The sequence below is a fragment of the Peromyscus maniculatus genome, chromosome 6 (assembly GCF_049852395.1).
Source record: "Peromyscus maniculatus bairdii isolate BWxNUB_F1_BW_parent chromosome 6, HU_Pman_BW_mat_3.1, whole genome shotgun sequence".
Lineage (NCBI taxonomy): Eukaryota > Metazoa > Chordata > Mammalia > Rodentia > Cricetidae > Peromyscus > Peromyscus maniculatus.
In genome coordinates, this window is record NC_134857.1 from 126,374,650 (window position 1) to 126,389,841 (window position 15,192).

The window sequence follows — 15,192 nt, forward strand, 5'->3', positions numbered from 1 at the left end:
ACTCAAATTCAAGTGGATCAAAGACCACAACATAAATCCAGCTTACACTGAACCTGATAGAGGAGAAAGTAGGAAGTAGTCTAGAATACATTGGCACAGGAGACCACATCCTAAATATAACACCAGTAGCACAGACACTGAGAGCAACACTTAATAAATGGGACCTACTGAAAATGAGAAGCTTCTGTAGGGCAAAGGACACAGTAAATAAGACAAAACAACAGCCTGTGGAATGGGAGAAGATTTTCACATCTTTTTTTTTTTTTTTTTGGTTTTTCTAGACAGGGTTTCTCTGTGTAGCTTTGTGCCTTTCCTGGAGCTCACTTGGTAGCCCAGGCTGGCCTCGAACTCACAGAGATCCGCCTGGCTCTGCCTCCCGAGTGCTGGGATTAAAGGCATGTGCCACCACCGCCCGGCAACCCCACATCTTATAGAGGACTGATCTCCAAAATATATAAAGAACTCAAGAAATTAGACAGTAAAATACCAAAAAATCCAATTGAAAAATGGGCTACAGATCTAAACAGAATTCTCAACAGAGGAATCTCAAATGGCCAAAAGACATTTAAGGAATTGCTCAACATCCTTAGTCATCAGGGAAATGCAAATCAAAATGACTGAGATACCATCTTAACACCTGTCAGAATGGCTAAGATCAGAAACACTGAAGACAGCTTTTGTTGGAGAGGATGTGGAACAAGGGGAACACTCCTCCACTGTTGGTGAGAGTGCAAACTTGTACAGCCACTTGGTATTTGCAGTTTCTCAGAAAATTGGGAATCAATCTGCCTCAAGACCCAATAATACCACTCTTGGACATACACCCAATGGATGTTCAATCATACCACAAGGACACTTGCTCAACTATATTCATAGCAGAATTATTTGTAATAGCCAGACCCTGGAAGCAACCTAGATGGCCCTCAACCAAAGAATGCATAAAGGGAAGAATAGATAAAGAAAATGTGGTACATATACACAATGGAGTATTGCTCAGCTGTAAAAAACAATGACATCATGACATTTGCAGGCAAATGGATGGATCTGTAAGTATTTTCAAGGGTTTTGTTTTTATTTTACACATGTATGGTGTGTTTGTGTATCTACACGTGGAGGCCAGAGGTTGATGTCGGGTGTCTTCCTTGATTTCCTTCCATTTTATTTTATTGAGGCAGACTCTCTCACTTGAAACCAGAGCTTGCCAGTTTGCAAACTCAGCTAGACTGACTAGCAGCTTGCCCAGGCTAATCCCCTGTCTGCTGCCTGAGAGCTGGGATTACAGGTAGGCCACCACGCACCTGCCATTTATATGGGCTGGAGATCAGAGCTCAGCGGCGAACACTGTAGTCACAGAGCCATCTCCCCAGCCCACGACGTTTGGTTATTTTAAATATTGTGTAGATTTGACCCCAAATCTGAAACATTTTAATGTGGATTTTTTAAATAGGCTCTTCTGTTAAGAAAACAGAAGGGGGAAAAGAGAGAAAATAAAGCTGTTGGATAGAAGGCTGGATTTTTATTTCATAATCACCTCATTATCTAACTTGAAATATACATGCCCTCATGAGGTTAGAATGTGCCACTAACATAGAGATATTCATCATGATTAATTTTTCCTATTAATAATGATTTATCATGTAGTAAACAAGGTGGACCGTGCAAACAAGTTTATCATTTTGTCAATAGAAAATATTAATTAGAATCATGTTTGCTTTTCTATTTCCACATCTGATCTTATTTTCTAAATAAAAATCTCCTTGATGATTAATTACTCCAGAAGAAAATGAAATTTCACAAAGATGTAAATTCTACAGAAAGAGATTTAAACATTTAGGAATTGTTTGTTTGCTGAGAGAGTAGACCCTCCTTGAGTGTCAACCTAGGTTTACAAAATTTCAACCAGAAAGAGCTTTGGATGAGAAAAAAGAATTATTTTATTTTCTTTCATATATCGAAATCCAGCTTTCACGCCAGTCCTATTCTGCAGAAAAACCTTGAATTCTACTGCACTGTTGGTATTTTCTAGGATGACATTGAAGACAACACATTGAGATCACACTGAATTCCTCTTATTTTTGTAACCAATGCCCGGAAAAGTGTAACAGTATGTCTCCAGAAGCTGGCGAGCAGACTGTTGCGATGCATACTGTTGGTAAGCGGCTTGGTGCACTTTTAGATTTGCAGAGAGCCCTTACAGAACACTTCCACCAGTGCATCCCAACTCAAGTCTGAAAGCCTGTGATAGTGCTGAGGCTGTCCTAGTCAGGGGATCTTGGAGAACAACCATCATCCACCTCCCAGAAGTCTGCCAGTCCCCCAAGCTAAGGAAAGCCTTCAGTTACTCCAGGGCTTCGTTTGTTCATAGCATGCTGCTCTAAGGAAGGAAAACAGTTAAGAAATGGTCTAGTGCATTATCTTTAGTTTCTGTTTCTCTTCTGATCACTTTACCCCGGTCTCGGGTGTTATGACATAAACTGAAACCGAGCCCTAGTTCCATTGTTTCAGTTTTGACCATGGATTTGAGTAAGACTTTATTCTCATTGTATTTATGGAGGGAAGCCGAATCTATTTCATTTATCCCTTCCCTTCCATTCCCAAAGTTCTCTAACACTTACTTTCTGCCTACAATTAGCCAAGCTTGTTTGTTTAATAAAAACAGAGTGTTCAAAGTTTAGGAGAACATCTCTGCAAGTTCTAGGGAAGACTCATGCTGTCTTCTTAATTGTGTTTCCTGGATGCCAGAAATACCTCAAACTTTTGCCCAAGTTGGCTTTACAGCCAGTGTTAGCTGGTGTAGAAATTTCCTAAGCACTCCATAGTCCCGTGTGTGGCCCCCTTACCCTTGCAGTTCTGGGAATTCCACCCCCCTCAGTATTCCTCTAAATCTTTGTGGTCCCCTGGGGTCTGTAGATGGACCTTCTTTCCTTCCTGGGGAACTCTGCACATCTTTCTCCCAGGTCCCTTTCTTTCTCCATCTGTAATCTTACACAACAGATTTTTAAAAATAAGTTGAAGCTTTTGGGTCTTATTGAGCCAGAAAATACCATAGCATTCCACCTTTAGCATAGTTACTTGATAGAATTACAACTAGAGTGCATTTTGAAGGAATGGATTGGAATCAAAGAATCATTGAGCTTTCTTCCTTTGCTCAGAATGATCTCTGCTTCAACGAGGTCTTACTTGGAAGCCCCATTTATAGAACAAGTAAGAACAGAAAGCCATGGGTCCCCAGAGTCCTCACCACTGTGTTTTCAGAACACCCGGGAGAGAATAGAAGGATTGCAGATCTCTGGATTGTCTGGCTTGCTAGATCAAGGTTGCCAACTGTTTCATTTTGTGCTTCTTCCTAGCCCATGAGAGGTGGGGTGGGGGATGGTGTCTAATCTCTGTCCTCATGAACTTGAGACTTGATTTACCTTCCTCCAGCCTATGTGGAGGGTGAAGCCCAAAGCCCTGGAAGTTACAGGTTTAGCAGCACTTTGCTTAAGTGTCATGAAGCTGGGTTTGATCAATAAGGTTCTGGAAAGTATTGCAAAGGCCTACGCACAAGTGCTGTTTCCTTTTATGACGATATCAAACACTTGAGAACATTTAGCCCCAAATGGAGACTTGCAAGCATGCTCTCCTTTCCAGCGTCGGGCGAGGATGCACTCCCTCAGTTTCCAGACACATAAAACACTTCTCTTCTCACTTTCAGTTTTGACGTGACAAATGCAGCTAGAGTTCCTCGCCCGTCTGTTTCTGTCCTGAGAACAGGAACTGTTTGCCCACCCCTGGGGTGGGGGATGGGGAGGGAAGATGTCAGGGTGGTGACAGCTGTGGTAGTTCTTGGAAAGGTGTATGTTTGGAGACACGATTGTTTTACTCACCTGGCTCATAAGACAATGTAGGTCAGACAGAACTTAACCAATGAGGCTTACGGTAGCTTAGGCTCAGACTTAAAAATAAAACCCAAATTAAGCAGTTGAGGAAAAGGAAGGAAGTAATTGGAGGAATCCTTCATGTTTTGAAGTGAGAAACTAGATTTTTGGTCACCAGACTAGACTGCACTCACTGGGGAGGCTGTAAAAGATCAGTACTGGGTCAGGACCCCAAGACCAAGTTCTCAGCACAAAGGATATTTATTTGCCACAAAGGGACAGAGGGCAGGCAATAAGAGACAAAGACAGAAGATAGAGGACAAGGGATAAGGGGAAGGAAGCAAGACAGAGGGGGACAGGGATTTGTCCTGGACCGGGACAAAGAGCTATCTTTGGACAGAGAGACTGACATGGCCCTCAGGCAAATGGTGGTTTATAAAGGTAAAATAGGAAACCTCATGTTAGAATGAGGTGTTTAATTTTAATTGGGCATGTTAATTAGGTGAGGCAAAGGGGGCTTTTGATTACTGGAATTCAATACTTCGACAGCTGTACCTTGGTAGTCAGCCTCAGGAGGAGGAAGTGGACAAGTAAAGGACTAGACCTTGGTGGCCAGCTTTAGGAAGGTAATCTAATGGGTTTTAGCAAGGCAGAGAGAATGGGGGAGAAGGGCAAGGCCAAAGCATGTCCACCACACTTGAGCTGGCCAGAGCCCCTTTAGAGGCAGTGGCCACGTCCCTGGGGCATGGTGGAATGTCCATGAGCTTTCTAGACTCTCTGATTTTTTTTCATCATAAATTTTTTACATTCTTTTCCTTTCTATTTACTTTTTTTTTTTTACTTTACTTTTATTTATTTTTTAAGTTTCTGAAATGTGCTTGGAAATTTCAACTGCTGAGGATACAACTTTGATGACCTGATCATATGTAGTTCACAGTCCAGAGAAACATTTTCAAGGCATATATAGGATATATATGCATTATATATATATAATGAACTGAGGGAACTTAGGTAAATAGGCTTCAGTTTCCTATTCTGTAAGTGGGGGTAATGCTGGGTAATGCCTACTTCTCTCTGGGTGGCAACAAATGAATGAGAAGTAAATGAGGAGCCATGTGCAGATTACTTCCACAGAGAGCTGGGGAATAACAGAGGGTTAAAAATCTGGAACCTACGCTGTCTCCCATCTCATAGTCATTTGAACCTAACCTCACAACCTAACCATCTTTCTTCATTCTATGAAGGCTTTGACATCAGGCTCTGCGCTCCTTCTGTCTCCAGAGATCACCATTTCCAGCAAAACCTACCCCAGGGAAGGCTCCGTTCCCAAGATTACCAATCGTCAAAACTCTTCTAGACCCCACTTGCCTTTGATCCCCTTCTCCCAGCCAGCTCTCCTATTGAATTGCATCTCTCACCTTATGGCTTCTTTGATGTTTCCCAAACTGTTAGCCTGCCCACAACCCAGTCCTTTCTCTCCACATCACCTTCACTAAGCTTCACATTTCCTGCTACTTTCTTCCTTCCTTCCTTCCTTCCTTCCTTCCTTCCTTCCTTCCTTCCTTCCTTCCTTCCTTCCTTCCTTTCTTTTTTTTTTTCTTACAAAAGAAAGCATTTAATTGGGGCTTGGTTACGGTTTCAGAGGTTTAGTTCATTATCACCATGGACATGCAGGCAGAGATGGAGCTTGAAGAAGTAGCTGAAAGTTTTACATTCAGATCTACCGGAAGCAGGGAGAGAGACTCTGGGCTGGTGATGGGCTTTTAAAACCTCAAAACCCACCCCCTAGTGACATGCTTGCTCCAACAAGGCCACCCCTCCTAATTCTTTCCAATACTGCCACTCTCTGATGACCAACCATTCAAATCTATAAGCCTATGAGTGGTATTCTCATTCAAACACTACTGCCCCATAGGCCAGCTTAAGAACAGGTCCAGAGGTGATCATAGGGTTGTGTGAGCAAGCCCAGGAAAGGTACAGAAACAATGGGTAAGATGGCAAGGCCCTGCTACTTTCTTAACGGAACGTCTTTCTCTCCCTCCCCTTGGCTGTTCCAGTCTATAACTGAATCCACCCACTTACTTGTTTCTGACTTTACCACCTTTTGTTTATTTATTGCTGCTGAAGAAAACCACTCAACAACGTCCCTTTTTTAAATAGTATTTTATTTGCTGAAATTATAATATAATTACATCATCCCCCTCCCTTTCCCCCCTCATGCACCTCTTTCTATCTCTCAAATTCACAGCCTCTTTTTCTTCAATTGTTGTTACATACATGCATTCCTGAGTATGTAAATACCACCTGCTCGGTGTACTGTTGCCTGTATGTACGTGACCTCAGAGTTGACTTCAGTTTTATGTTTCCAGTCTTATAAACTACCTGTCCCTCAACACTGCCTGGACAAGCTGGTTTTGTTTGTTTGTTTGTTTGTTTCCCTTGCAGTGGTATGCTTCCAACTCAGGGCCTTGCTCATGCCAGTCCAGACCTCTAACCCTGAGCTAAACTTCCCGGGCATTTGTAACTGTTGTGACAGTCTTGCTCTTCCTGTCTGCTAACGCGCTGCTCAGGCACGAGGCTGTAGCCAGGCTCTCTGTCGTCATCTCAACACCGCCATCCACCCCTAAGCCATCGCCTCCACCCCATCGCTTGCTGTTCCCTTCCCCCAGCATTCCCTTGAACTTGTTCAGACCAGTCAGTCATTGCCTCTTATGTATTACCCCTCGGTCTGTTGATCTTAGGAAACCTCACTTCGGCCCCTCCTTCCTGTTGCTCTCTTCACATCACTACAATAGTTTTCACAGTCTTTGCTGTCCCCCCCTCCCATTGTCTTTACTTTCGTGCTTATCATTTAAACGTTCACAAAAGTTGGATTTCTGCTCCGCCACTGTCCTGAAACTCTCTTGGGGTCATCGGTTCTCATCTTTCTTGACTTTGCTTTTGACACCAACCACTTTTCTTGTGAAATTCCCTTGTCTTCACAAGTCTTTGGACACTCTGATTCGCTCCCCATTAACATACTGTTAAATAGTGTTGGTTGTATACCTCAAAGTCCCTCCTTCTCAGCCCTTTCTATTTCCCACACTCTCTCTAGGGCTGATTAAATCCGTGCCCATGATTTCAACTCTGATGTACAGGTTTATATATCAATAATTCTTCACCTGGCTGCCCAGCCGGGCTCCGTCAGGTCACAGCCACTGGGCCACACAGCCAGGTGTGTTCACTTGTGTATCTGCACTCTGACCAGTCCACTTCTGCCCCTTCTGGGTTTTAATGTTGGAAACGTCCAGTTATCCCCAGGGTGAAAGAAAGCAACATTTCTTATTCTCTCTTTTATTGTGAGTAATAAGTGGTCATCACAAGTTACTCTTTACTAATACAGGACTTTCTTGTCTTGGGCTTTTTCGTAAATTCAGGTGACCAAATAATTAAAATTAGCAAGTCAAGAGCCACCTTAAATGCCAGACTCACCACAAGATAAAAACCAAGAGGTAAGGACAGAGTGGCAGGCAGCGGGAGACCTGGGTCCTGACAGATTGTTTCATGGCTCATCAGATGGAAGAGGGGCGGGGTGGCGGGGGGTACCTCTCCAGGATCTTTTTATATGCTTTTCTGATATCCTTAGAATACAGATTTGCAGGTGAAATCTAAAGCTGTCTGATAAAGACGTCTAGTTGCCGCTTTTGTTTTAAACTGGGGATGTGGGCGGGAAAGGAAAAACAAAAACAAGAAAAAATAACAAAAGCGCCCCGCAATTGAATCCAACAGCCTGTGCTTCTTGGTCAGCAGGGGGCGCACCATTCCTTTACTCTGGGTAGATTTTTTTTTTTTTCACCTAGGCAACAAGTCTCCTTTAATAATGACTACATCCTAGCAACAAGGAGGAAAGAAAAACGAAAAGATCGATACATTTGCTCCCTTGTGGCTGCTATTTTTAAGAAGAGCTATTTTTTCCCCAGTATAACTGAGACATGTTTCCGTAGGAAGGGGTCCGTGGCTGTGTTTCCGTCGTTCTGGCCAGCCACTTTCTGATGGGGGATGGGGCGTGTTTTAATCAAGGCTGTGATAGCGTTAAAAGCCATCATGGAGGCTGGGGCTCCGCAAAGGTCAGGATTTAGGCAGCACCCTCCTGACACAGAAACAAAGATTCCGATTTGCTCATTAAAAAACAAAACAAAACTGGTCAAAGCAGTGAGAGAAATCAGCCAAGACTGGATTGCTGGCAGTGACCTTTTGTTTGAGTGAACTGATTCAAGGAGATCGAAATGGGGACATGATGTCCCCAGACACAGCGGGAAGGAGTGTGTCTAGAGAGCCGTGGGTGGCTGGGTGAAAACGGAAGAGGTCCCACTTCTCTTACCTGGATTCTACTTTGTGAAGAAAACATTTTACTGTATGCTCTGCTCAGCTCTTCCTACATTCCGTATTTTTATAAAGAGGAAGAGACACATTGGATTGAAAATCAAGCCAGGAAATATCTACATAGCAGTTCATGCAAGGGACCTAGCCTGTCTCATAAATATAGGTTATCCTAGCACAGTGCATATGTGCACCATGTGTATATATGTATATACAAATACATGCATAGTTACATAGATATGTTTATATCTACTTAGCAAGCATATATGTGCATATATCTAGATACAAGCCAATAAGACAGCAGGTACAAAAATGATGATAATTATTTTTCAGAGTATTATACTTTTAGAATAATTGCTCCACTCTCACTGAGAATAATAATAGCTCTCAGGCAGAAATATTAAAGGATTAAAAAAACCCTTTACTTCTTAAAATTCTTATTTAATGAAGAGAAATTTATGTCATTTATTTCACAAGCACATTTTCATAAAGAAAGAATTAGAGATGATACCGCAAGTGAATCTTCTAATACACACCCGTATCCAATAATATGTCTGATTAGACACCATGCCAGAACATTTTCCCCTCACCCCACCATTAAATACTGTGTGAACATGCTAAGAGAAAACAAAATCTACTTTAACACCCAGAAACCATACATCTTCACCACTAAATCTCTGAAATGGCTGGCTCCCCCCCCCCCCATACATCTCTTTTTTGTTTCTAAGTGACAACAGATAATTTAACATGTGACAGTAGGGTTTTTAATTTAAAAACAACAATGAGGAATTTGAAGAACACCAATGTGACAGGTTTGGTCACTAATACATACTCTTCCACTGCAGAGTGTGACTAGATCTCTGGCCAGTTAACTCAGGTTCAGCTGAAGGGCTAACGAAGTCAAAGCTTCTCTTTACTTACTACTGATGCCACAGATGCATTGTGAATCCTGACCATTTATCTTACAAACTGTTTGCTGCTTGGATCTGAGACCAGGCAGGAAGAATGTCATCTGAGTAAGCTAAAACAGCCATCCATCAAGTTCGTTGGCCTACTTTGGAGCATTTCTGTATCATCCTTGGAAAACGCAGAGTACTTATGCTTAGGAAAGGGTATCTGTTTCAGGAAAACTGTTCTCAGAATAGATCAAAGCTGACGTGCATTGAAAAGTGGCCTGAATGAGAAGTGAGACCCAGCAACTGAATACTGGCTCCCTACTCGCCAGTTATGAGCATTTAGGCAATTCCCTTACCCTTTCTCAGTCTTTATTCCTTTATAGAAAAGGGAAGAATGGTGCCTTTCTTCCAGCTCGTCATAGTCACGAAATAACTTAGTAAGTATAACATGCTCAGCGTAGAGCAAGACACTTAGCATTGTAAGTACTTCAGTACACATGACTGCCTTTGCCTTCCCAGTCATTGTAACTCCAATAGAGGAATAGTGTAAGAATTAAATAAATATGAATGTAGATCACTTTTTTCTTGAAGATATTTTATATTCATTGCAACTTAAACTCATGTCAAACATTACTGTCTCATTAAGAAACGATTTCCCTATTTTTAGAAGTTTCGCATGTTATTTTATACTATGTACAAAATACTCAAATAGCTTTACAGAGGGTTTTTTAAAGATGTGTTTATTGTCTTTCATGTGTATGAGTGTTTGTCTTCATGTATGTATGTGTAGTGCTTGAGGTGGCCAAAGAGCGTGGGGACTCTGCTAGAACTGAAGGGGCGGATGAGTGTGAACTGCCATGTGGGTGCCAGGAACCAAACCTGGACCCTCTGTGGGAGCAGCAAGTTCTTCCTTAAGAAGGATCCCTTAACAGGGATCTTTAAGAGGGAAAACATAGCACTTCCAATTCCAGGGATGAGGTTGTGCACAGAATTTCTAGTGCAATGAATAAGATAGCCCAATGCAATAACCAAAATTATGCTTTAAAGGCGTTGAGTTTCTGTGGAAGTGAAGAGGTCAGGACAGCTAACATCCCAGGAAGAGGGGGTGCGCTCCAAGGTGAGCTGTTATCTGTCTCGTCGGGCAGTTTGCCGACTTGAATGCAGCTGGAGGGTTTTTCTGGATTGAGAGTCTCACAGGGCAAAGAAAAACCAGTTCACCTCCTGGAAGTTAAAAAGTGATACTCTGATGGACAGGAAGGAGAGGAGCAAAATACAAAGCTGATTTCCTCATACCATACTTGCTGAATCCAGATTCTACACAGGAGGCCATGGAGCTAAGTCAAAAGCTTAAAAGACAGAACCACACCAATCTTCCATAGCTGTGGAATGCTGACGCAGCACCATCCTCTAAGACCCTAATCCAGACTGGACTCCAGGCCTTCCCCAAGAAATTACCTAGGTACTGAAGTTATGGATGCTGGAGGCCCAGGTGCTGGGCTGGAACTTCAGAGAGGCAATGTTGGATGTCTTGAACTTTTTAGGATAGAAGAGATGGATACTCCAATGGACACAAGCAGAAGCTCTAAAGGCCTATGTCCCAGGAGCAAGAGGAGACCAGAAGTAGAGCAGTTCTTAGGAAGGCTACTATCTCTAACTCAAACGCCCTGGTGTCTTGTGTAATTGGCATGACGAACTCCTCAACCGCTCTGCTTACCAGAGGGAATGGAACCCCTCTTTTGTGGAAGGTAGTGTCCAAAATCTTTATGGCATTTTATGTCCACTAGCTCTTCTACTGTACATAAATCAGTGGATATACGGTAAGGCAGGAAAATGTGATCAAGAATCAAGAGCAAGGGTGGAACACACAATCTTCATGGGGACCTAGGACACCAGTGACTGGAGAGATACCTTAAAACTATTTAGAGCGCCGAGTGGAGGCTAACCAAAGCATTAATAGCTCTGAGGGAATCGCAGTTACTCAGGGCTGAGAAATATTTAGTGTCCTCAATTAGGAGAAATTAATTTCTCCCTTATGTATTGGGACAGCGTGAAAAGTGGTCATTGGATATCATGTGAATAGGGCCTTATGACCTGAATTGTGGGTCTGTGTAGATCGAGAGTTCCCAGTCTGCAATAGGGAAGAAAATTGGGAGACCTGGACTACCGAATCCAAATGACCAAGAGGGGTCTGGGAAGAGAGGGAAAAGAAAAGATGTTCAGGAGTGAAGGAGAGCAGAGGTAACATTTCTCGATCCAAAGGTTGTGTAGAGTGTAGCATAGAGGAGGCGGGATCAGGGAATTGCGAGGTAGTGGTGATTGTAGGAATGAGTGAAGGAAGAAAATGAAAGGTCTTCATTTCTCCTAAGTTACATTATTGGATGTATTGGATTTCCCCCAGATGGGAAATCAAGGAGGCACAAGTTTGTTGGTCAGAATGAAGTGTGTGAGTATGGCATATTTTGAGTACCATCTAGGCGGAGCTGTTTACTGTGCTGCACACACTAACGTGTGCCCTTGTACACACCCACATGAGTGAGAACTTGCCAGAAGTACAGATATGGCGGCCATCAAAGCAATCAGCAGTGGATCCGATAGCGCAGGGAAAGCATTTCAAGTGAGATAAGATCCAGGACAGAACGCTGAGAACACAACTCTTGAGTTCAGATGGAAGAAAGGCCAAGTTGAAAGAAGACAGCAGAGGAGAGAAGAGGAGGGGAGGTCAGAATGGCTCAGGGGATGCTGTCCGGTGCAGCGGGCTAAAGATATAAGCAAGGCTCTTTCAACACATCTGGGCGTCAGCGGAGAAGGGACGATGTCTGATGACCACGAGGAGACCGAGCATTTCCTGAGTGTGGTTGTGAAGGGAAGGAGCGTCAGAGGCTAGCTCTGGGAGACTTGTAGAACTCAGGCTGAGTTTAATTTCAGGATAGGAAAGATTTCAGCATGTTTGTGAGGTGGAGAACAATCTAGGGCAGAGGAAGCCACTGAGGGAGTACAGGAGAGGCAATTCTAGAAGTCCCGGGCAGGAGAAAAAGAAATGGAGCTAAGCATAACTTGTGGGGACATTTGATCCAAATGCAGAAGCACACACACACTCTCATATACACATACACACACACAACACACACTAACACACACTCACACACGCATACACACTAACAACACACACACTCAACACACATACATTCATGCAAACACACATACATACACACTCTCACACATACACACTCACAAAACACACTAACACACACTCACACCACACACATACACACTCACACAACACACTTACACACCCATTCCTGCAAACACACTCACACTCACAACACACATATATACACTCACACAACACACACACATTCATGCAAACACACTCACACACATATACACACTCATACAACACACACATTCATGCACACCCTCACACACACACACACTCATACACACGCACACTCTCACACACACACTCACACATATTTTGGTGCTGGAGAGATGACTCAGGGTTAAGAGTACCTGATTTTTTCCAGAAGCCCTGGCTTCAGTTCTCAGCACCCACATGACAGCTCACAACCAACTGAACTCCAGTTCCAGGGAATCCAACTCATGCATGTGGTGCACAGACATGCAAGCAGGCATACACACACACACACACACACACACACACACACACACACACGAAATAAAAAGAAACAAATCTTTAAAACAACACAGAAATATATATATATGTATATGTTCATAATTTATGTGTGAGTATATGCTTGTACATCAGAAAGAACACAGAGAGAAAAAACAATTCTCTTTGGATGGGATTTTTAATATTGTAACTTGAAAAATCTCATATTGTAAGTAGAGATAATATTAAAAGCCAGTATAATGCCACCTAAACTTGGCAATCTAAAATTTTTATTTCAGAAAGTAACTTCTCTAAGATGCCTTATGCAGTACTCTGCCCTTCTTAAACAAAATGTTCTGAACACAGTTTGACCTTTTCCAGATGACTCACTTTGGACATCAATCATCCCACAGCGGTATAATCCAGCCGTGCCCTGAGGAGTGGCTGGGGTGCACAGGCTGCAGGCCAACGCTAAACGGCTCCCGACAGCAGCACTGGAGAGTTTGTGTTTCCAGCCCTGGAATTTGTCACCTCTGTGCTGCTGTCAGGTGCCTGACTTCTGTTCCTCCTGGCTTACATTCCTGTGCATACACCTGCAGAATGAGTGATTGAACCACCCCCAAGACACAAAGGCACAGGAACAGCCAGTCCAGCTAAGTGCGTTGTTGTTTTAGAGATCTGACTCAGAAGAACTCAGGCCTTCCTGCCCACCTGGATCGGAAGGGGCCTGAGAGTTAGCTACAATCCTGTCCTCTTGGATATGGGGAAAACCCAGCGAGTCATACCCCAGCACCAGCTTGTCCCTGGTTCCCGGGCCTCCTCCTCAAACACACGATTTAAACTGAGTCACTAGGAAGCCCTGACTAAACCCGTCCACTGCTCTGGGCACTGGGCACTGCTCTGAATGAGTCGCCAAGCTAAGTGTTTTGCTGTTGTTTTTCTGTCAGTTGAGTGGACTTATTTTGTCCCTACCAAAATTGGCTGTTTCCAGAACTTCGTTTCCTAGTCTCCAGGAACAAGATATCCTCGAGACTGATCATGCGTTTAGAATTTTTGTTTACTTCCCTCATGTGAAAGCACCTCCCTGGGCTTCAGAGCCACCTGTTCACGGGGCCACAGGCGACCCCCAGGGCAGAGGCCGAGCAGGTTGCACCTGTCCAACAGTCCGCGCTCCAGGCTGGCAGCCATGGAGACAGCAGGGCTAGTTTGACTTTGCACCTGGAGACCTTCCTTATTTTCTGAGGTCTTGTAGTACAGACAAGACTGTCCTAGTTCTCAGGGATTCAGAATTACAAACCCTGGAAAATGATGGCTTGGCTTCTGGAAGAAGTAGCGAGAATGTTCTCTTGTCCAAGCCCTCTCCTCTAATGTATCTGTCAAAAGTCCAGGTGCAGAGGGTTGTGTACCAGGCACCAAAGTACAGATTGAATCATCTTTTCAGAAACAAGTGGGTTGCAATCACAGGCATCAGCAGGAGCCTCCAGCGGGTTTCTTAGTAATCGGTTGCCATTAAATTACCAATGGCAGAGACTACAATACAATCTTTATACAGCAAGGCCTTACTCATTAAGTGCGTGGTGGTTGTTAACGCATCAATAATGAGATCCCAGAGGCTGTAAAAGTCAAGGAGGCTTCCTGTGTCTCCCTCCCCGGACCTATTTTCCCACTTGGGTTTTATGAAGTAAGCCTTGTGGAGGCAGATGGTTTGGGTGGTAAAATATACCTTTAGGTAAGGGAGTAGAAAATAAAAAACAAGTTACATTTAATAAAAAAAAAAAGAAGATGCTATCCTTTGTATAATAAACACACTAAAAAATGTACAGTAAATGAGTGATAGGATGTACATATGTGTATCAACACCAGTTTATTTGGGTGACAGAAGAAGTTGTTTTTAAAGTAAGTTTTTTAGAGGTATAATTTATATACAGCCAGGTATTGCCACATTGAGAATATAGTTGAATACATTTTCTAAATGTATATATATCTGTAACCATCACCAAATAAAGAACCAATCATTTACATATCTTTCAATACTTGCTTCAGGCCCCCTTTAGTACGTCTCATTTCCCATAACCTCCACCCCCAACTACTGATCTGCTTTCTCATGTTACTTTGCATTTTCCCTTTTGCTTAGATGGAATTATGATCTTTTGTTTGTTTTGTTTTTTCGAGACAGGGTTTCTCTGTGTAGTTTCGCACCTTTCCTGGAACTCATCTTGTAGACCAGGCTGGCCTCGAACTCACAGAGATCCACCTGCCTCTGTCTCCCGAGTGCTGGGATTAAAGGCGTGCGCCACCACTGCACAGGAATTATGATCTTTTATAATGAGCAATTTTTTAAGGAAATAAATGACTGCAAATTTAAAAATAATTTTAAAGTTATGTTAGAATCGGAGTTGAGGGGACTGGAGAGATGGCTCAGCGGTTCACAGCACAGGCTACCGTCCTGGAGGATTTGAGGGCGGTT